This window comes from Schistocerca cancellata, chromosome 2 (assembly GCF_023864275.1).
Source record: "Schistocerca cancellata isolate TAMUIC-IGC-003103 chromosome 2, iqSchCanc2.1, whole genome shotgun sequence".
Taxonomy (NCBI): Eukaryota; Metazoa; Arthropoda; class Insecta; order Orthoptera; family Acrididae; genus Schistocerca; species Schistocerca cancellata.
This window is the reverse complement of record NC_064627.1, coordinates 277,850,935-277,873,240: the sequence shown is the minus strand read 5'-3', so window position 1 is coordinate 277,873,240 and position 22,306 is coordinate 277,850,935. Positions and strand designations below refer to the sequence as shown.

The 22,306-nt window shown below is 40.1% G+C and overlaps 1 protein-coding gene and 1 non-coding gene across 2 annotated transcripts in view; both read right to left on the bottom strand.

The window, feature by feature from the left end:
* Nucleotides 1-22,306, bottom strand: part of LOC126161613 (NFX1-type zinc finger-containing protein 1-like) — a 392,892-nt gene that overhangs the window by 1,724 nt on the left and 368,862 nt on the right. The gene's annotated exons all lie outside the window — the stretch shown is intronic.
* On the bottom strand, nucleotides 20,192-20,264 carry Trnat-agu (transfer RNA threonine (anticodon AGU)). Its single transcript has one exon. It is a non-coding gene; the product is annotated as a tRNA-Thr (tRNA).

Sequence of the window (22,306 nt, the reverse complement as noted above, 5' to 3'; positions counted from 1 at the left end):
GTGTTTCAATAAAAATTTTCTTGTTGTAAAACAGCCTTTTTATGGAAGTGGTAATTTCAGCTGGTTCATACTCATGTCATGATAGTGAACAGTTGACTGATATAATGTTATAGAGAAAGGGGGAGGGGGTGAGGAGCCAGAGTAAGTTAAGCTGTGCATGAAAATTGGCTGTCCAAAGGTGCAGTAATATTTTGGCCTCCTGATGTCATATTACATGGAGGTGTTTCATATCAGTGTAATTCATTAATGCAGTGCATGGGAAATATATGTTATTTCAGCAGCTGATGTATCAGTGACAAACAGCAACAAAATTTCACATCTAAACACACTCATATGATTCTTAACATTCTTACACAGTTACAAGTTTGAAGCAAATAAGTACTGATCTATCAGAGTCCTTACAAGTGAAGCAACTTCAAAATGAATAATGTCATTATGTGATTAAGATTTTATTGATGTCAACTTTTATTTCAACATGTCTAAATTGACCAACACTGATAGTACAGAATATTCTTCATCAATATCTGGTAAAACATTTTGAATATTATTAATTAAAATACTTCTCTAGGCATATTTAGTTCTCATTGTGGAAGTAAGTTGTTCATAGATGTAGGAACTCCACACGCTCATAATTATGACTACAAGTTTATGAAGTTAATAAGCTTTATGAATTCAATTTAAGATTAAGTATGTCTTCAAATTAATGTATAAAATTAAATAGTGTAATAGTGAACAACCAGCTGAACTATCCAAAGAACATCTGTACAAAAAAAGAACTTAACATATACGTATCAAAAATACTCACTACCACAATAATTTTTTTTTTTAAATTTTAAAGACAAAGCAGAAAATATTCTTGCACTGACTTTACAATTATTTATATTCACTGTATGCTTTTTGTTTCTTGACGGAGAAGTCAATATTGAGATGGTTTTGTAAAGCTATGAAAATATCATGAGCACACTAAAAGTTATTGTTAATGAAATTAGTAAACACTACCACTGATTTGGAAAAGCAAAAATTTCTGTGTTTTAATTTAATGGAAAATATTTTCCCTTGGCTTAGTACTTAACTAATTTGCAGGTAAAGTTCTGTGGATTTGGAGCTGATGGATAGAGATTTGAAATTAATAAATTCTACAAAAGCGCTACTGGAAGAATCTTCACAAATTTATCACAGTAATAATTACAATGAGCAATTAAAATGTCATGGAAATTTAGGTTAAGGAAAAACCTTGTAGAAATATGAGGCTAATTTTGTGACAAATTTTATCATGAGACTGCTAGGGATGTTGTACCTACCTTAGTTCAAATTCTAATTAGATTTAAAGTACTCAAATGAGCAGTGAAGGGAGGCGAAAACTTGGATTTCATGGTGAAGTGGCTGCTCATAAGCCACACATGACGGCGGTAAATGCCAAACAATGCCTTGCTTGGTGTAAGGGGCATAAACGTTGAATGATTCAACAGTGGAAAACATTGTGTGGAGTGACGAATCATGGTGGACAATGTGGCAATACAATGACAGGGTGTGGGTATGGTGAAAGTCCGGTGCTCATCAGTGTGGGATCCGTACCAGGTCGAGTTGACAGAGGCGATAGAGAAGATCCAAAGAAGAGCGACGCATTTCGTCACAGGGCTATTTGGTACACGTGATAGTGTTACGGAGATGTTTAGCAAACTCAAGTCACAGACTCTGCAAGAGAGGCACTCTGCATGGCAGTGTAGCTTGCTGTCCAGGTTTCGAGAGGGTGCTTTTCTGGATGAGGTATCGAATATATTGCTTCCCCCTGCTTATGCCTCCCAAGGAGATCACGAATGTAAAATTAGAGAGATTCGAGCACGCACAGAGGCTTTCCGGCTGTCGTTCTTCCCACAAACCATACGCGACTGGAACAGGAAAGGGAGGTAATGACAGTGGCACGTAAAGTGCCCTCTGCCACACACTGCTGAGTGGCTTGCAGAGTATAAATATAGATGTAGATGTAGATGAATGTCACCTACCAGTGTGTGTAGTGTCAACAGTAAAATTAGGAGGCAGTGGTGTTATGGTGTGGTCATGTTTTTCATCGAGGGGGCTTGCACCACTTGTGGTTTAGTGTGGCACTATCATAGCACAGGCCTACATTGATGTTTTAAGCACCTTCTTGATTCCCACAGTTGAAGAGCAATTCGGGGATGGCGATTGCATCTTTCAACACGATCAAGGACCTGTTCATAATGCAAGGCCTGTGGCGGGATGGTTACATGACATAACATCCATGTAATGGACAGGCCTGGACAGAGTCCTCACCTTTGGTATGTTTTGGAACACCAACTTTGTGCCAGGTCTCACTGACCGACATTGATACCTCTCCTCACTGCAGCACTCCATGAAGAATGGGCTGCCATTCCCCAAGGAACCTTCCCGCACCTGATTGAACATCTGCCTGCAAGAGTGGAAGAGCAAGGATAAGGGTTGGCCAACACCATAATGAAATCCAGCATTACCGATGGAGGGTGCCACGAATTTATAAATCATTTTCAGCCACGTGTCCAGATACTTTTGATCACTTAGTGTACCTATGTCTCACAGCTTTTTTCCCATTGCTCTTGGGAATAAGGGAGGTTTTATGTGGACATCCCATACTATCATTACAGCATGGAAGTGCTGTAACAAATATGTATGGAAAGGTCATGCACAGAATTGTGGTTTGGCAGCTAAGAGGCTCTTGGTGCTTGGTTCCTACTTGAGCAATGAACATGGAGTGACAAGTTTTTGGTTTAGCCCAGACCAGCAGCCATTTGTATAGCCATTAAAACATATGTGTTACTGTAGCTATGTTATACTATATTAAGCAAGGTTGGAACTGATGTCTTTAATTATGTTTGACAGAAAATCACAGAGCAAAATACGGTAAATTGGAGTACAAATAAGTTATTGCTCCTTTCTTTATTGCAACCGAAAGCTGCACAATAACTGTAACAACAAAACAAAAAAACAAAGATATAATTTTATAATGTCACAGAATATGGCCGCACACAGAATGAACATAAATATCTGGTGCACACAAACCACAAAAACTGAAAATGAAACCACTAAAAAAACTCAATACAAGCTCACTACTGTCAACATTCCCACTCTTGTTTTAGTGAGCTTGTTTTGAGAGCTTTAACAGACCTTTTCTGTTTGTCATGAATTTGTCTCTAGTTAAAGGTTTTGTGAATAAGTCTGCCAACTGTTTATCAGAATAAACATAATAAACTTCAATCTCATTATTTTCAACATGTTTATGTACATAATGGTCAATGTGCTTGGTATGTTTGTGATTTTCTGTGTTTTTAAACAGGCGAATAGCACTTTGTTGTCAACCTGGAGTGTTGTTGGTTTGTCTAACTGAAAACCAAGAGTTCACTGAGAAAACCAAGCAACCAAACAACTTCAGTAGCAGCATCTGAAGCTGCTATGTATTTGGCCTCCATTGTTGTTCTGCTCACACATTTCTGCCAACATGAACACCATGTCACAGGCCCACCTGCTAACAAGCTCACATAGCCTGTAGTTGACCGATGAGTGTCACAGTCACCAGCAAAGATAGCATCTGAGTAGACCACCAGTCCAGAAGAGTTAGCTTTGTACCGTATGGTCCGGACCCTGGTCCCTTGTAGATAATTAATAATTCTTTTAACAGCATGCCAATGACTGAGACCTAGATTATGTAAAATCTTACTCACCATGCTCACAGCGAACGTGATGTGTGACCGTAAGACAGTTGCTACCAACATTAAGCTGCTGACTGCCTGCCAGTAAGGTTTGCTTTCCATCTCATTTACCTCATGTTGGTACCATCCCCCGGTAGCTGAGTGGCCAGCATGACAGAATGTCAATTCTAAGGGCCCGGGTTTGATTCCCGGCTGGGTTGAAGAAAATCTTTGCTTAGGGACTGGGTGTTGTGTTGTCCTAATCATTATCGTTTCATCCCCATCGACACGCAAGTCACCGAAGTGGCGTCAAATCGAAAGGCTTGCACCCGGCAAATGGTCTACCCAACGGGAGGCCCTAGTCACACGACATTTACATTTACCTCATGCTGGTTTGCAAGAGACTGCCCACTGTGCAACATAGTTCCAACATCAAAAGGAGTGGAGTCAGGTTTTGAACCATCCATGTTAAACTTCTGAAGTAAATAACTGATGCATCTTTGCTGCCCTATATAGATTTCTTTTGTAGAAGGGCTTTGTTCAATTTCCAATCCACAGAAGCATTTTCCATTGCCCACAGTAATTTTAAAAGTTGATCCCAGTGCTGTCAAAACATTTCCCAGTATTTTTGGAGACTTACAAATAAGCAAGCCATCATCCACATAAAGTTCCAGGTAAACACCAGTGTCATCTGTTAAAGCATGGAAAATACATTTGTCTGCATTCAGTTGCACAAAGCCAAACATTGTCAGAAACTGTACAAATTTTTGATTCCAACAATGTGGTGATTGTCCGAGTCCATATAGACTCTTCCTCAGTTTGCAAACATTATTTGAGCCTTCTACAACAAAAGCTTTTGGTTGATCCATGTAAACTTATTCTTTCAAATTCCTATTCAGGAATGCAGTCTTAACATAAAACTGCCTAATTTGCATATCTCATGAAGCTGCTATGGCTAATAAAACTCTGATTGAATCATATCGGACCACAGGAGAGAATCTCTCTTGATAATCAATGCCTTCTTGTTGTGAATAATCTTTTGCACATAATCTAGCTTTAAAGCGGCCAATTTTTCCCTCAGAATTCTGCTTCTCACGATAGACCCACTTACATCCAACTGCCTTGCGGTTGTGTGGTAATGGTACTAGATCTAAAGTTTTGTTCTTCTTCAAGAATGTCATTTCCTCTTCCATTGCTTGTTTCCACTTTGATGACTCTTTCGATGCCATTCTTCTTCAAAAGTTCGAGGTTCAAAGACAATGTCAAAAGAAGCTATATCTTGGTCCCAAAAATGAGCAGGTGCTCACAGATTAGACCAATCTCTCAGATTCATCCTTTGATTTTCTTTTGTTTGTTTACCAGTTTCGTCCTCTTCAGATTCCTCTCGAACATCTTTTTGATTTTCTTTCATTTGTTCACCAGCCTGTTCAGATTCCTCTTGAACATCTTCTGCAGCATGGTCTCCCAGGTAAAATTCAGTATACCTTTGTTCTATGTTTAAGCTATGGGTTTGTTCTTCATTGAAAGAGACATCAAAGGAGATCGTAACTTTCTTATACTCAGGATTGTAGAGGCGATAATTGGTACTATACACATCACAGCCAACCATGATCAATTTCTTTGATTTACTATCCCATTTTGATCTAAATTTATCAGGAACATGTATGTATGCTGCTGATCCAAACTTCCTCATCTGTCCCAAAGAAGGTGGTTTTCCAAACAATTTTTCATATGGCATAACATTGTGGTTTGATTTACATGATCAGCCATTTAAGATATATGCAGCACAATTTATTGCCTCTGCCTATAATTCATGAGACAAGTCAGTACTTAATAACACAGCGCGCGCACACTCAGCAATGGACCTGTTTTCTCATTCAATTCGGCCATTCTGCTGTAGTGTATAGGGACTTAATTTCTCATGTATTGTACCATTTTATTTGATATAATCTTCAAATTGCTTATTTATGAATTCGGTCCAATTGTCACTTCTCAGAACTTTGATTTTGTTTCCAGTTTGTCGTCCAATCAGTTTCCGAAATTCAAAAAACATGGGGAAAGTATCATGATTACTTTTAAGAAAATGCACGAACCGGTATGAAGTGCAGTCATCCTTGAAAATTATGCACAAATGTGCACCTTCAAAAGGCAGTTTTCTCACACGTCCACTAAAATCTACATGAATAAATTTGCCAGGAACTATTGATCGTCATTCCAAATTTGAATTAAAAGATTTTCTTTTCTTCTTGCCATACTGACATGGTCCACAATGAAGATTTTGAACTTTCTTCATACCGAAACCAGGTATTAAGTTCAGGTCAGCCGTATTCTTGACACCACTGAAATGAATGTGTCCAAGGCTCTCATGCCAGATCATGGTGGAATTCAAGGAAGCAGGATTTGCCTGTAATACATCTGGACATTTAAACAACATTTGATAACACTGATTGTCCATCTTAATTCCTGCTGCAGTTAGACCTGAACCACGAACTTCCATTCTCTTGTTGTCAAAAATAACTTTCATTCCTCTTTTTGTGACTGCTCCCACTGAAAACAGTCGCATGGGGTAGCCGCGCGGTCTGCGACGTCTTGTCACGGTTTGCGTGGGTTCCCTTGTCGGAGGTTCGAGTCCTCCCTCAGGCATGGGTGTGTGTGTTGTCCTTAGCGGAAGTGAGTTTAAGTTAGACCTATGACCTCAGCAGTTTAGTCCCATAGGAACTTACCACAAACTTCCAAAAAAATTCCACTGAAAATAAATTTGTCTTTAGCTTAGGATATACAATGTGTTTTCCAAAGTGTGAGGTTGCCATTTTTCCTCAACTGATGACAATACTTCAGTTGATCCAATGCCTTCTGCTTTTATGATCGTGTTGTCTCCAATTTGAACAAATGAGTCATCCAACTGAATTGGCTTAAATGTGCTGAACCATTCTTTGCACGACGTCACATGTTTTGACGCAGCACTGACAGCTAACCAAATGTTCTCGCAACCTGGAGCAAAAACATAAACATGTTCTGCACTCAAAGCTTCGTGCCCAGATGTATCAGTTTTCGTTTTGCTAAAAGTTCTCTGCACTCAGATTTAAAATGTCCCTTTTTGTGACAGTAATAACATTCAACATATTTTCTACTGACCGTGTTAGACACACTGTTGTTACCGGTATCTGAATTGAACTTGCGTGTTTTGTCCACATTTACTACTGCAAAGGCTGTCGAATTTTCATCACCCTGTAAAAGTTTTTGTTCTTCTTTCAATAGCCTTAAAGTCAAATTATTGAACGTTTATTGATCTTCAGCACACAAGCCCCAGGCAGTTGAAAACTCTGCTGGCAGATTTCCCAAAATTTTAGCCATTTTGTCAACTCCTGTAACAGGTTCCCCAATATCAGCTAATGCTTGTACCAAGGACTCAACTTTACCGATGTGTTGTGTGACTGTGTCTGTTGGCGACATTCTCTAATCAAAAAATTTCTGCTTCAAGGTCATTTTATTAACTGTGGATCGCTGTTCATGAATAGTCTTGCTCACATTTCTACTGAATTTGTGTACACCATAACAGACTGCAACTGGTCAAATTCCATCACAGTAGACAGAATGAGCATCACCTTCGCATTTAAGTCATCCCAAGTGATTTGACTCTCACCAGCTTCATTTGGACTCAGTATCCCCTCAACGATATCAAGCACTTTTTGAGCATGAAAAATAAATTGCAACTGATATTTCCACAGTTGGAAATTTTTACCGTCAAATTTCTGGATACTGTATGTTTTCAATTTATCCATCTTCGTGTAGGCTGAATGTAAGTCAAACTTATAATACTCAGTTCAAAACAAAAACGAAGGTTTTCCACAGTAGACATCTATATCTACATCTACATGATTACTCTGCAATTCACATTTAAGTACTTGGCAGAGGGTTCATTGAACCACAATCATACTATCTCTCTACCATTCCACTCCCGAACAGCGCGCGGGAAAAACGAACACCTAAACCTTTCTGTTCGAGCTCTGATTTCTCTTATTTTATTTTGATGATCATTCCTACCTATGTAGGCTGGGCTCAACAAAATATTTTCGCATTAGGAAGAGAAAGTTGGTGACTGAAATTTTGTAAATAGATCTCGCTGCGCTGAAAAACGTCTTTGCTTGAATGACTTCCATCCCAACTCGCGTATCATATCAGCCACACTCTCTCCCCTATTACGTGATAATACAAAAAGGGCTGCCCTTTTTTTGCTCCTTTTCGATGTCCTCCATCAATCCCACCTGGTAAGGATCCCACACCACGCAGCAATATTCTAACAGAGGATGAACGAGTGTAGTGTAAGCTGTCTCTTTAGTGGACTTGTTGCATCTTCTAAGTGTCCTGCCAATGGAACGCAACCTTTGCTTAGCCTTCCCCACAATATTATCTATGAGGTCTTTCCAACTGAAGTTGTTCGTAATTTTAACACCCAGGTACTTAGTTGAATTGACAGCCTTGAGAACTGTACTATTTATCGAGTAATCAAATTCCAATGGATTTCTTTTGGAACTCATGTGGATCACCTCACACTTTTTGTTATTTAGCGTCAACTGCCACCTGCCACACCATACAGCAATCTTTTCTAAATCGCTTTGCAGCTGATACCTTAATAGACGGTAAATTACAGCATCATCTGCAAATAACCTAAGAGAACTGCTCAGATTGTCACCCAGGTCAGGATGCATCCCTGGGAAACACCTGATATCACTTCAGTTTTACTCGATGATTTGCCGTCTATTACTACGAACTGCGACCTTCCTGACAGGAAATCACGAATCCAGTCGCACAACTGAGACAATACCCCATAGGCCCATAGCTTGATTAGAAGTCGCTTGTGAGGAACAGTGTCAAAAGCTTTCCGGAAACCAAAAAATCGGCATCAACTTGAGATCCCCTGTTGATAGCGGCCATTACTTTGTGCGAATAAAGAGCTAGCTGCGTTGCACAAGAACGATGTTTTCTGAAACCGTGCTGATTACGTATCAATAGATCATTTCCTATGAGGTGATTCATAAGGTTTGAATACAGTATATGCTCCAAAACCCTACTGCAAACCGACATCAATTATATAGGTCTGTAGTTCGATGGATTACACCTACTACCCTTCTTAAACACTGGTGCGACCTGCGCAATTTTCCAATCTGTAGGTACATATCTATTGCTGAGCGATTGGTTGTATATGATTGCTAAGTAGGGAGCTGTTGTATCAGCGTAATCTGAAAGGAACCTAATCGGTATACAATCTGGACCTGAAGACTTGCCCGTATCGAGCGATTTGAGTTGCTTCGCAACTCCTAAGGTATCTACTTCTAAGAAACTCATGCTAGCAGCTGTTTGCGTTACAAATTCTGGAATATTCCATTCGTCTTCCCTGGTGAAGGCATTTCGGAAAACTGCGTTCAATAACTCCGCTTTAGCGGCACAGTCGTCGGTAACAGTACCATCAGCACTGCGCAGCGAAGGTACTGACTGCGTCTTGCCGCTTGTGTAATTTACATATGACTAGAATTTCTTCGGATTTTGTACCAAATTTTGAGACAATGTTTCGTTGTGGAACCTATTAAAGGCATCTCGCATTGAAGTCCGTGCCAAATTTCACGCGTCTGTAAATTTTAGCCAATCTTCGGGATTTCGCGTTCTTCTGAACTTCACATGCTTTTTCCGTTGCCTCTGCAACAGCATTCGGACCTGTTTTGTGTACCATGGGGGATCAGTTCCATCTCTTACCGATTTATGATGTATGAATCTCTCAATTGCTGTTGCTACTATATCTTTGAATTTGAGCCACATCTCGTCTACATTTGCATAGTCAGTTCGGAAGGAATGGAGATTGTCTCTTAGGAAGGCTTCTAGTGACACTTTATCCGCTTTTTTAAATAAAATTATTTTGCGTTTGTTTCTGGTGGATTTGGAAGAAACGGTATTGAGCCTCGCTACAACAACCTTGTGATCACTAATCCCTGTATCAGCCATGATGCTCCCTATTAGCTCTGGATTGTTTGTGGCTGAAAGGTCAAGTGTGTTTTCGCAACCATTTACAATTCGCGTGGGTGCGTGGACTAACTGCTCGAAATAATGTTCAGAGAAAGCATTTAGGACAATCTTGGAAGATGTTTTCTGCCTACCACCGGTTTTGAACAAGTATTTTTGCCAACATATCGAGGGAAGGTTGAAGTCCCCACCAACTATAACCATATGAGTGAGGTATTTATTGTTACGAGACTCAAATTTTCTCTGAACTGTTCAGCAACTATATCATTGGAGTCTGGGGGTCGGTAGAAGGAGCCAATTATTAACTTAGTTTGGCTGTTAAGTATGACCTCCACCCATACCAATTTGCAAGGAGAATCTACTTCGACTTCACTACAAGATAAACCACTACTAACAGACACAAACACTCCACCACCAATTCTGCCTAATCTATCGTTCCTGAACACCGTCTGAGACTTCGTAAAAATTTCTGCAGAATTTATTTCAGGCTTTAGCCAGCTTTCTGTACCTATAACGATTTCAGCTTCTGTGCTTCCTATTAGCGCTTGAAGTTCAGGGACTTTCCCAGCACAACTACAACAATTTGCAACTACAATTCTGACTGTTCCTTGATCCAAGCACGTGCTGTATTTGCCATGCACCCTTTGAGATTGCAGCCCACCCCGTACTTTCCCGAGGCCTTCTAACCTAAAAAACCGCACAGTCCACACCACACAGCCTCCGCTACCCGTGTAGCCGCCAGCTGAGTGTGGTGAACTCATGACCTATTCAGCGGAACCCGAAACCCCACCACCCTATGGTGCAAGTCAAGGAATCTGCAACCAACACGGTCGCAAAACCGTCTGAGCCTCTGATTCAGACTCTCCACCCGGCTCTGCACCAAAGGTCTGCAGTCGGTTCTGTCAGCGATGCTGCAGATGGTGAGCTCTGCCTTCATCTCGTAAGCAAGACTGGCAGCCTTCACCAAATCAGATAGCCGCTGGAATCCACAGAGAATTTCCTCAGATCCAAAGTGACACACGTCATTAGCGCCGACATGTGCCACCACCTTGGCTGCACCCTGTGATCTTCATGGTATCCGGAAGGACCCTTTCCAAATCAGGAATGACTCCACCCGGAATGCACATGGAGTGCACACTGGATTTCTTCCCCTCCTTAGCCGCCATATCCCTAAGGGGCCCCATTACGCGCCTAACATTGGAGCTCCCCACTACCAATAAGCCCACCCTCTGCGATTGCCCAGACCTTGAAGGCTGAGAATCATCCTCTGAAACAGAGCAGGCAGCTGCATCTGGCTCAGCGAGAGACAGTACCTGAAACCTGTTTGTCAGACGCACCAGGGAGGCTTTCTGATCAGCCTCCAGGGACGTCTTTCGCTGCCTGCCATGCCTTGGAATGATCTCCCAATCAACCACAGGCGAGGGCTCAGCCCCACTGTGGGCAGCAACTGTGGCAACCACAGCGGCAGACCGATCTGGGGACAGACGGGACGAGGTTGACATCCCCGTGATACCCAAGTCTGGCTCCCCACAGTGGTGTCCATTGGCAACAGCCTCAAGCTGTGCGACCGAAGTCAGCGCCGCCTGCAGCTGTGAGCGAAGGGATGCGAACTCAGCCCTCATCCGAACACAGCAATCAAAAGTCCCTGTCCATTCTAATCGATGTTGAACAACAGTTACTGAAACACGAGTCCGTGCCTAGATAACGCAAGGGAAACATGCAAAGAATGTATGAACTAACCTGTACAAATGCCTAACGACTGCGCTACAATCTGCCTGAATTTACGATTACAGTAACTAAAACTCGAAATTACACCTCCTATACGAAACTCACACACAATTTAAGTAAGAATCTACGAAGTAAACACAGAAAAGAAGCTATATACGTATCTTTCTGCACTGTCGATGTGCACCAACTGGGAGCTCAGGCCACACTGGTCTCTGAGAGCCTACTAGACAGACAAGTGCCACTGACGTACCAAATCAAAATGAGCGAAATATGATAAGTTACAGGACTTAAGCATCACAGTTCACACAAATAAAACTCCAATCAAAAGCAATGAATTCACAGAACAGAAACAGATACCGTATGTATGCGTTCGAAATACGGTAAATTGAGAGTAAAAATAACTTATTACTCCTTTCTTTATTGCAGCCAAAAGTTCCTCCGTAACCATAACAACAAAACAAAAATATAATTGTATAATGTCATGGAACATGGCCGCATACAGAATGAACATAAATATCTGGCGCACTCACACCACGAAAACTGAAAATGAAGCCACTAAAAAAAACTCAATACAACAAGCTCACTGCTGTCAACGCATGAACTGGAGCTGATGTCGAGACAAATTGTGTGAAATGGTTAATTTATTTCACCAAAGTTTTTAATTGGGCTGAACTAATTGATGCTCAGTTAATGGCACCTTTTATACATGCATTCTTTGGATTTCACGTGCAAAAAGAGTCACCCTCGTTGCATTTTATGCCCGTGAACAGTTCCCCCTTAAATAATTCCAGACTGGAGCAAGACTGATGGTTCAAGTACTATTCACTGATATATCGGATCTTGATCCGTGTTTAGTTTTAACAGTTTGAAAAAAATCTTGTTTATTTGGATTTAACATGCAATAAACAAGATTTCTGGGAGGTTTTTGAAGTGCACCACTTCTATGCTTTAAGCTTGTACAAATCAGTCCAAACTTTGCACAAAGGTAGATAAATGAATGAAGTCAAAATGAATTTTTTCTCCAATAATCTTTATCCATTGTTGAGATATGGTGATTTAAAGATGAGCTAAATGTAGCTTGTAAAATTCATCCTCAGCTGAACTGAATGCACGGAAACAGTTTAAAGTGATTCAAAAAAATAAAAATGCTTTCTTAGATAAAACTGAAAATTTGCTTAAAAAAATATAGTTTCATTTGGCTTTTCCTTGCACAAAGTATGTTTCTTGTGAGCTTTTTTATGTGTGTGACTTCTATGTCTCAAACTTGTGCGAACTGGTTCAAATTTTGTACAAAGGTGGACATATACATGTAATTAATGGTCATCCAGTTGTTTTTTGAAAGCTTTATCCAAGGCCACGATACAAACAACATTGTTCAAAAGACAATAAAAGTACCTATATCAGATCAGTCGTCCCCCGAGTCAACAAAAGTGTTCATCTCTTGAGAAGTTACGGATATGTAATGGCAGAGTGGAAGTTGTGAACCAGATTGAGAAATGGTCCAATTATAGCACAAAAAGGTGAGTATGTCTTGGGCACAGTTAGGGATGTAAAAGAAGGGAAATAGCTTTTCGACTTATCTTGCAGCTTCAAAGACATTTAAACCTAAACGTCTTCATATATTTTCACCTTTTTACAAGTTAGCCCTATTTCCCCAGTGCAGTGAGCTCTCTTAGCTGCAATGTGTTTGCACACCTACATCTTGCAATTTAGAGGCTGATCCTGTGCCCAAAATTCAGAAAATTCACCAGCCACAATAAAAAAATATATAATATCATTAGGCTGAAGAGCATCAGACGCATTATGTTACTTAACATAGGCACTAAAACTAACAAGTAAAAAAGTGTGATTGTGGCTAAAAATGGCTCTGAGCACTATGGGACTTAACTTCTGAGGTCATCAGTTCCCTAGAACTTAGAACTACTTAAACCTAACTAACCTAAGGACACCACACACATCCATGCCCGAGGCAGGATTCAAACCTGCAACAGCAGCGGTTCCAGACTGTAGCGCAATGCCTGCCATTCTCTCTCTTGTTCTTTTTACAAGTGAATTGCTGCCATCATTTTCATTGGTTCCATGCACAGAACATCAAGAGTGAAGGAGTACTCTTAAAAAGTAATTTATTCAGAGGATGTAAACACTAATAGTAGTGATGAAGAAGAATTAAAGACTTGTACAGAGAAATTATGAAAAAGAGCAATCCATTGGTGCAACAAGGAAGAAACTCAAAGTAAAACTTGATTCTGTTTACGCCTGTAACAAAACTATTGAGAAATAAGAAAAGTCTGGCAATAGTATAATCAATTTGAAGATTTGAGTGAATTTATCAGTTGAAATAGGTGATGCAAGGACTGTTGGTGTTTGTTTATTTTAATGAAAATTGAAATATTCACATAGGAATTTTGGCTTAATTGGTTATATTGTATTCAACATTTAAATAATCTTCCACTGCCATAAGTATGACATCTAAATTAGCTAATTCAAGTTATATGAGAATAAAAAATTTCTCTTATATAGAATCTGGCCAATAGGTAAAAGTTCTGAAGGCATGAAAAATTCTTTGTTCAGTATCAGATGTTCCTTAACTACCATAAGTTTTTCCCCCAAATTTCTAATTAAGTCATTGGGTCACGAGAGTGTGACATATCCATCACAGCAGCTCAGGAAGCAATAAGTGGAAACAGTAACAAAAATTTCACACAGATAATGGCACATTTTGAAACCTCATGACAGAAACTTGGGCACACACCTCAAAGTGGTATTGTTTGTATGAAATCATATGCCAGAGCAAAAGTTTTGGATGCAGAAGTGATGAGTATTTTACACTTTGTATGTAAAAAATATCCAGGATCAATGCACCTGCAAAAACAACTTTTTTGTACAAAGTGCAGTAACAGAGATGGCTGTTGTGATTATAGAGGTTATTCTGCTGATGAGTCGGATTTCAGCAATGGTGGTAAGTACCAGTAGTTGTCTGGTAATTCCAAATATTAGATGGTAATTTTTCTTTAAGTAACATAAAGACTTTATATAACAACTAAATGGCAAAATGAATGTGATCTTCATCTGCATACGAGGTGCTGGTATCTCCAGACTCAGTATTCAATGAGATGATGGCCACGAGAAAGAAGAAGATGCTGGAGGCTACACTGAGTTGCTGCCATAACAGCTAGTGACGTACCTAGCAGGTGCGAGTCAATGATTGCCAACAGCTCTCACCGTTACTTAGCAATCAGTAGACAATAACCACTGCGGTAAATCAGATCAATTGGTGGAACATTTGTCAAACTTTCAGAAAGTGTAAAAGTGACTTTTGTAACCCTATTCAAGTGCTTATTGTGGGGAAGACTAAATTAATAAAGCTTTTATTGACAGGACTAATTGTTAAGTTATCAACTGTTAACTTTTTGTGGGTTGTAAATTTGATCTTGTATTTAGTGAATATCATGGAAACTCTGGTACCAATGTCAGAGTATTCCCACATGATGAAGGATGTTTAGGAGAGGTTCACTGTTAGTAGTGAGAACCTAAAAATGGAGAAGCAAGAAATGAATAACCATATAAATTCAAGTAATGATAAAATAGATATAGGTCTACAAGAAATGAACAATTGTTTAGCTGCAAGTAATGATAAAATAGGCAGAGGTGTCAAATAAATTAAAGATAGATTAACTACTAATAATAATGAAATAAGTACTGAAATGGAGCTAGTTAGAAAGGACCTAAGGACAGAACTGATCCAGACAATAACTAGGGTTCAAGAGGAGATAATTCATGTCAGTTAAAAGTTAAAGACTCATATTAAAGAGTCAAGGTTAGAAAATGAGACACAAACTGATTCATTTAAGGAAGAGGTTTTACAAAGAATACACAGAAACACAGATAGGTTGGAATCACACACTCAAGAACTGAAACTAGATAAAGGGCAAATGAGTCACAGATCAATTAAACAAGGGGTGAATAGTTTAAACTTCTAGAATAAATATGGAGGAAAGGCTTAAACAAAATGTTGATGATAGGTTAGGAGAGCCAATGGAAGAAATAACAGGGGTGTTTGACAATTATAAATCTAATAACGATAAAATACAGAAGGGTTACCTCAAGGAAGTAGGGAGCACTATAGCACTATAGAATAACTGTGGGGCAACGTAGAAAAGATTAAAATTCAGTGACAAAGAGACGAGATAGATTTAGAGAGCCCCAAAGTGCATTTAAAGAAAGGGAACAGTTCATCACAGCCAAGAGGTAGTGATGGGGGATGCAAATTCTGCAAGGAGGCAGATAAACAGAGTTCTAAAATGCTTCCTCATCAGCCAGTGGAGCACCGTTAGTTTAGTAGTCATTAATGTAAGCTGGAGTGGATCTAATGCAAAATTGTAAGATTGAAAAAATGGGAAGCAATGAAAGACAATCTGCAAGTTTATTATAAAAGTTAGTAGATGATGATGATGTTCGATTTGTGGGGCACTCAACTGCGCGGTCATCAGCACCTGTAAAGTCTCAATTTTTATGCAGTCCAATTTTTACATAGTCCAATCTAGCCACTGACACGAATGATAATGAATGAAAGTTAGTAGAAGAATGTCATTTTGATAATACGAGGGTTGAATGAAAAGTAATGCCTCCACCTTCGTTAATTGGATTTGGATGGGAATATTTTAATAAACAGATGGATGTCAGACAGTGCTAAATCTGGACTGTATGGAGGATGCTGTATGATGGTGAATTTCAGTCTCTGAAGTTCTGCTGTGGTGGCACATGAAGTGTGTGGTTTGGCACTGTCATGCTGCAGGAAAACATTTCCCTTTTCCTTTTGGACCCTTGTTAGCCGTCGTTTCAGAGTTCGCAGCATTGTGATGTAATGCTCTAAATTTATTGTAGTTCCACGATCAAGGAAATCAACATGGATAACACCATCTGCGTCCCAGAACACTGTGGCCATGATTTTTCCAGCTGAGGGCTGCATCTTGAATTTCTTTTTTCCGGGCGAGTCTTTGTGTCAATATTCCACAAACTGACATTTCTTCTCCTGGTTGTAATGGTGTACCCACATTTCGTCTGCCACAATTGAATGGAGGAAGGCATCACCTTCATTTTCATAACGCGAGAGGAGTTCCTGGCCAATTTCAAGTCTGTGCGCTTTTATTTCAGGAGTCAGCATCTGGGGTACCCATCATGCACAGATCTTCCGATAGCCAAGCAAAGCAATAATGTGACCCATACGTTCTTGTAAAATGCTGATTGTACTTGAAATTTCTCTCTGAGTGATACGACAATCGTCCTGAATCAATCTGTCAACATTTTGCTTGTGAAACTCATTGGTTGCTGTCACAGGACATCCAACTCTTTATGTGTCACGCAGGTCAGATGTTCCTGTCTCATCATCTTCAAACTTACTCGCCCAACGACACACGGTACTCAAATCAAAACAATCAGCATAAACTGCTTTCATTCTCTGATGAATCTCCTTTGGGGTGACACCTTCTGCTGTCAAAAATTCAACGGCTACACGTAACTTAAATCGCACTGACCAACCATCTGCGCAGAGTTCCATACTTTACACTGTAACAACACAACTGTTCAATGCTAAGGCTTCCTGCCAACTGGAGCTGTAGAGAAGAGGCTACGGAACAAGCCAGTACTACCACATACCAATGCTGCCAACAATTGAAGAGTTTTCAGTCAACCCTCGTAGTAATGGCATTACAAAGAGGTTGCAAAGATTCTATTGTTTTCTTGGGAACGTTTGAGCCAGTTTTCTCTTGCTGGTGGGATAAAAGGTGAATTCAATTCACTACATGATATTTAACAGGAGATGCCCCAGAATCAGCAATCCATGCCTTTCCGAGCATGATGTCTGAAATACTCCACTGTGATACTGACAAGGGGGAGACTGAGTCAATAATTAAATCACTTAAGACTAAGGACTCTCACAGATATGATGGAGTGCCTAGCAGAATATTAAAGTACCGTGCTGCACATGTTAGCACTGTATTTAGCCATATTTTTAATTTTTCCTATAAGAATGGTCAGTTTTCTGAACGATTAAAGTACTCAGTAGTAAAGCCGCTTTATATAAAGGGAGAAAGGGATAATGTAGACAATTTTATACCTATTTCTATTCCATCAGTGTTTGCTCAAGTTATAGAAAAGGCTGTGTATGTAAGGATAAATGATCATTTTATAAAACATAATTTGCTATAAAATATACAGTTTGGCTTTAGATGGCGCTTAACAATTGAAAATGCTATATTATATTTTCTCTGTTAGGTACTGGATGGATTAAATAAAAGGTTTTGAACGCAAGTGATATTTTTTGATTTAACTAAGGTGTTTGATTGTGTTGATCAAGAAATATTGCTCTAGAAGTTAGACCATTATTGAACACGGGGAGCACCTCACAACTGGGTCACCTCTTACTTTAACAACAGACAGCAAAAGGTCATTATTCACAGTGTTGAGAATGGCTGTGATATGGGGTCTCAGTGGGGTACAGTCAATTGGGAGGGGGTGGGGGGTGCCCCAGGGATTCAGTGTTGGGGCCACTCCTGTTCCTTATTTATATAAATGATAAGCCCTCTAGTATTATGGGTAATTCTAAAACATTTATGTTTGCTGATGACACTAGCTTGGTAGTAAAGGATGTTGTGTGTGACATTGGCTCAGACTGTAGAAAATAAACTAATGCTAAATCAAAGTAAGACTCAGTTTTTACAGTTTCTAATACACAATTCAACAAAACCCGAAGTTTTAATTTCACAGAATGGGCATGTGATTAGCGAAACTGAACAGTTCAAATTTTTAGGTGTTCAGATACATAGTAAACTGTTGTGGTAAGTCCACATTCAGGATCTTGTTCAAAGACTTAATGCTGCCATTTTTACTATTTGGACAGGTTCTGAAGTAAGTGATCTTTCAATATGAAAATTAGTGTGCTTTGCTTATTTTCATTCTCTTATGTCGTATGGTATTTTACAGTGTGTTTCAAAATGAACATACCGGGTTTAAGGCATTGCAGTATTTATTACATTCAACTTACAATTGTAAATAATACACCAAATGAAAGAGCAACTCAAACAGCTATGTATGTATACCTGTGCGCAATGGGAAGAGTATGGAATGACAAAGAGTGACTGAAAAACATGTTGAACGAGTGCAAGTCTTTCACGCTTAGCCCCAAGAAATATCGCTGTGGAAAGTTTATGGGCCTTTCTTTTTCAGTGAATCAACTGTAACTGATGTTTCTTACCTTGATGTGCTACAGCTATGGCCCATGCCTCAAAGGGAAGAACCTGAACAACACATCTTTATTTGGGAGCATAACTCAGTACGCGACTGATTAAATCACATTGTATCCACATTGTGTGGATTGGGCACAAGGGGCCGGTTGACACAGCATTTTATGCATGACCTCCACGTTCATACACAATCTGATGCGATCATGTGTATGTGCCTCCGATACCAGCTAATCTATCTGACACACTGATCAAGGTTTCAGAACAACTAGCCTATCGACTCCATGTGTGATCGGTGTTCACACTGAATAATTGTAAGAAAAACTGTCTGTGTTTCTCTTTCATTTGGTGTATTATTTATAATTGTAAGGTGAATGTAATTATGTGCTACAAAGCCTTAAAACCCATATATTCATTTTGAAACACCCTGTATTTTGGGGTAACTCTTCCCATTCTAAAAGGATGTTTTTGGCTCAGTAATGGGCAGTTCGGGCAATGAGTGGTGTAAGTTTGCAAACCTCTTGTCGACGCCCGTTCATTAGTCAGGGTATTTGACATTGGCTCTGAATATATATATTCTACACTGTCATTTCTTGTTAACAATATCAGCTTATTCCCAAGAACTAGCAGCTTTCACTCAGTTAATACTCAGCACAAAAGTAATCTGCATTTCGATCGCACTTCCTTAACTCTTGTGCAGAAAGGTGTGCAATATACAGCTGCATCCATTTTCAATATGCTACCACAAGAATTCAAGAATCTTAGCAGTAATCCACACTTTCAAATCGAAACTGAAGAGTTTCCTCATGGGTCACTCCTTGTATTCCATCGAGAAGTGCCTTGAAAAATTAAGCTGATTTTTGTTGTATTGTTGATTGTGTTTACTTAAGCTTATGGATTGACTTTTTTCAGGTTCATAAACATTTTATTTTTATCTGTTATTACTTTTATGTTGTAATTTCATGTACTGACATTTTCCATGACCTTGGAAATTTGCTCCTCAATTTGGTCTTATGGTGCTAGATGTGTAAATAAATAAATTTGAAAATAGCATGACAAAGTGCTAACTTAAGAAAGAACAAACAACCATATAAATTACATGAAGGGTGACAGGTCAGTGAAAACTGTTAACCACAATGGATAAAATGACAAAGCAGGGTATAGGTGTATATATAGTCACTGAAAAAATTAAAGAGCAACGAAGTTTGTCTCACTGTGTATACAGAAGTACATACAACTACATTTTCTAGCAAGCACAGGTCCCCTGCAGTGTGATCAACTTTTTGAAACTATCTACACAGTGATGTAAGATCAAGATCCCCAGATCCCAGGTATCGCACACTGCAGCCATTCACTCTGGTGGGCCCTTGTTTGCGCGTAACTGATGGGGGGAGGGGGGGGAAGGGTGTGTGTGAACTTTGTTGATAGTAAATAGGGTTAAATGATCTTAAATTAAATTTTCCCTGAGATATTTAAGTTTCTAATTTATCTACAATAATGCTGGAAGCTGAAGAAGTGAATTAAAATTTGTGCTAAAGCTGGGACTCGAACCCAGGTCTTCTTGCTTACTAGGCAGATATGCTGATCATTACACCACCACAGCATTATGGTCAACATAGCTGCACGAACTACCCAAGTTAAACACCCTCCCCAACACAAGCTCCAATTCACATCTCCCCTTATATTGTCACTATTGCCAGGGCTTTCCGACATTGGAATAGTACCCCAGCATTGGACGTAATGCGGAAACGCTGTACTATATATGATCGTACAGACCTTAAATTAAATTTTCCCTGAGACATTTAAGTCTCTAATTTGGGTATTTGGCTTGGGTAGTTCGTGCAGCTATGTTGACTATAATGCTGTGGTGGCGTAATGATCAGCATATCTGCCTAGTAAGCAAGAAGACCCAGGTTCAAGTCCCTGCCACAGCACAAATTTTAATTCACTTCTTCAGCTTCCAACGTTATCGTAGGGTTAAATGAGTTGCTTTATATAGTCTGGTTGCATAGTATAATGATACAATAACAACTTCACATGCTAGAGGATGTGGGTTTGAGACTATTTCTGAGATATGTTCCATTGAGAAGCGACAGACGACGCAGCAACTGCTGAAATTCTGCAACAGACGAGGAGCGTGCTGACAGATGCAGACAGGGCGTTGCTGACAGAAAATGTCGATGAGGACAACATCAAAGAAATGATTAAGACCAGCGCCAGAGGAAGAGCACCAGGCGCAGACGGTATCCCGCTAGAGTTCTACCTCGCATATTGGGATGTACTAGAAGTGCAATTCACGGAGATAGTGAACGAGATACTCAATGGGGTGAAAATTCCACCTGGGCTGACCGAAGGGACCATAACCCTCGTCCGTAAGTAGAAAGCCGCCCACCGCATTGAAGAGTTTCGTCCGATTACGCTCCTCAACGCCGACTATAAAATAATAGCGAAATGCTTCACAAACAACCTGAAATCGGCGATGAGGAAAGTCATCAGTCCATGGCAAACATGTGCAATACCAGGGAAAAATATATTTGACGCCACATACACCTACAGGGACATAATAGCACAGGCAGCCACCACCAGAAGCGCAGGTGCCATAATTTCGATGGACTTCAACACGGCCTTCGACAGCATCAATCACAAAAACCTTGTAGAGACACTAAACAGACTCGGGTTTGGGCAAAAGTTCATCACAATCATCCAGAAGATACTAAATACTGCGAGATCGACAGTAATAATCAATAGTTGGAAGACAAAACAGATAAAACTGGACAGATCTGTGAGGCAAGGCTGCCCATTGTCAATGGCTCTATTCACTATAGCACTAGACCCGTTGCTGTGGAAACTCACAAATGACATCAGAGGATTCTCTGTAGGAGACAAAGCCTACGCTGATGACCTAGGCATCTTTATTGAATATCAGGAAGATATGGGGAGAGTAGAAACCATCGTGAACACTTTCCAAAAAGCATCAGGCGTCCAAACCAACCCCAGAAAAACAGTACTACTGCTGACAGGTAATCAACGACTCAAACCAGACAGGCAGTGGTACAAAATAGCAGAAAGCCATAAAGTTCTTGGAATAATTATACGGTCTTGTCCACTTAGAATGGCCGCATACAACTGGAGAGACGTGCTACACACCATGAGAGGTCTCTCCAGACAGGACGCGAACCAGAAACTAACAATCTCGCAGAAAATAGACCTGATAAATATGATGATCCTGTTGAAAGCATGGTACCTTGTGCAAATCTTAAGCATCCCGACCGAAATTGCGCAAGCACTTAAGAGTGCAGTGTACTACCTGTTGTGGGTTCGAAATATATTCAAAGTGGCGCAAGCAACGTGCTCGCTGCCAAAGAAAGAAGAGGGCCTAGGTCTGGTGGATGTAAAGACCAAATGTGCAGCCTTTCTACCAAAACTAACACTCGCCATCCAGGACAATAACCCTGACAGCGTCATAGCCAAGATAATTGCAGGATACAAGCCCGCATCAGAAGAAGCGCCAGTCGACAAGAGGCACATTCCCTTCAGAATGCGATACATCAGGCTGCGCTACGCCAACGAGTTACGTTCTGGACACCGTGGCGAACCCAGCCACAGAACAGCCAAGAGAATATACTGGGTCCTCAGGGGGAAGCC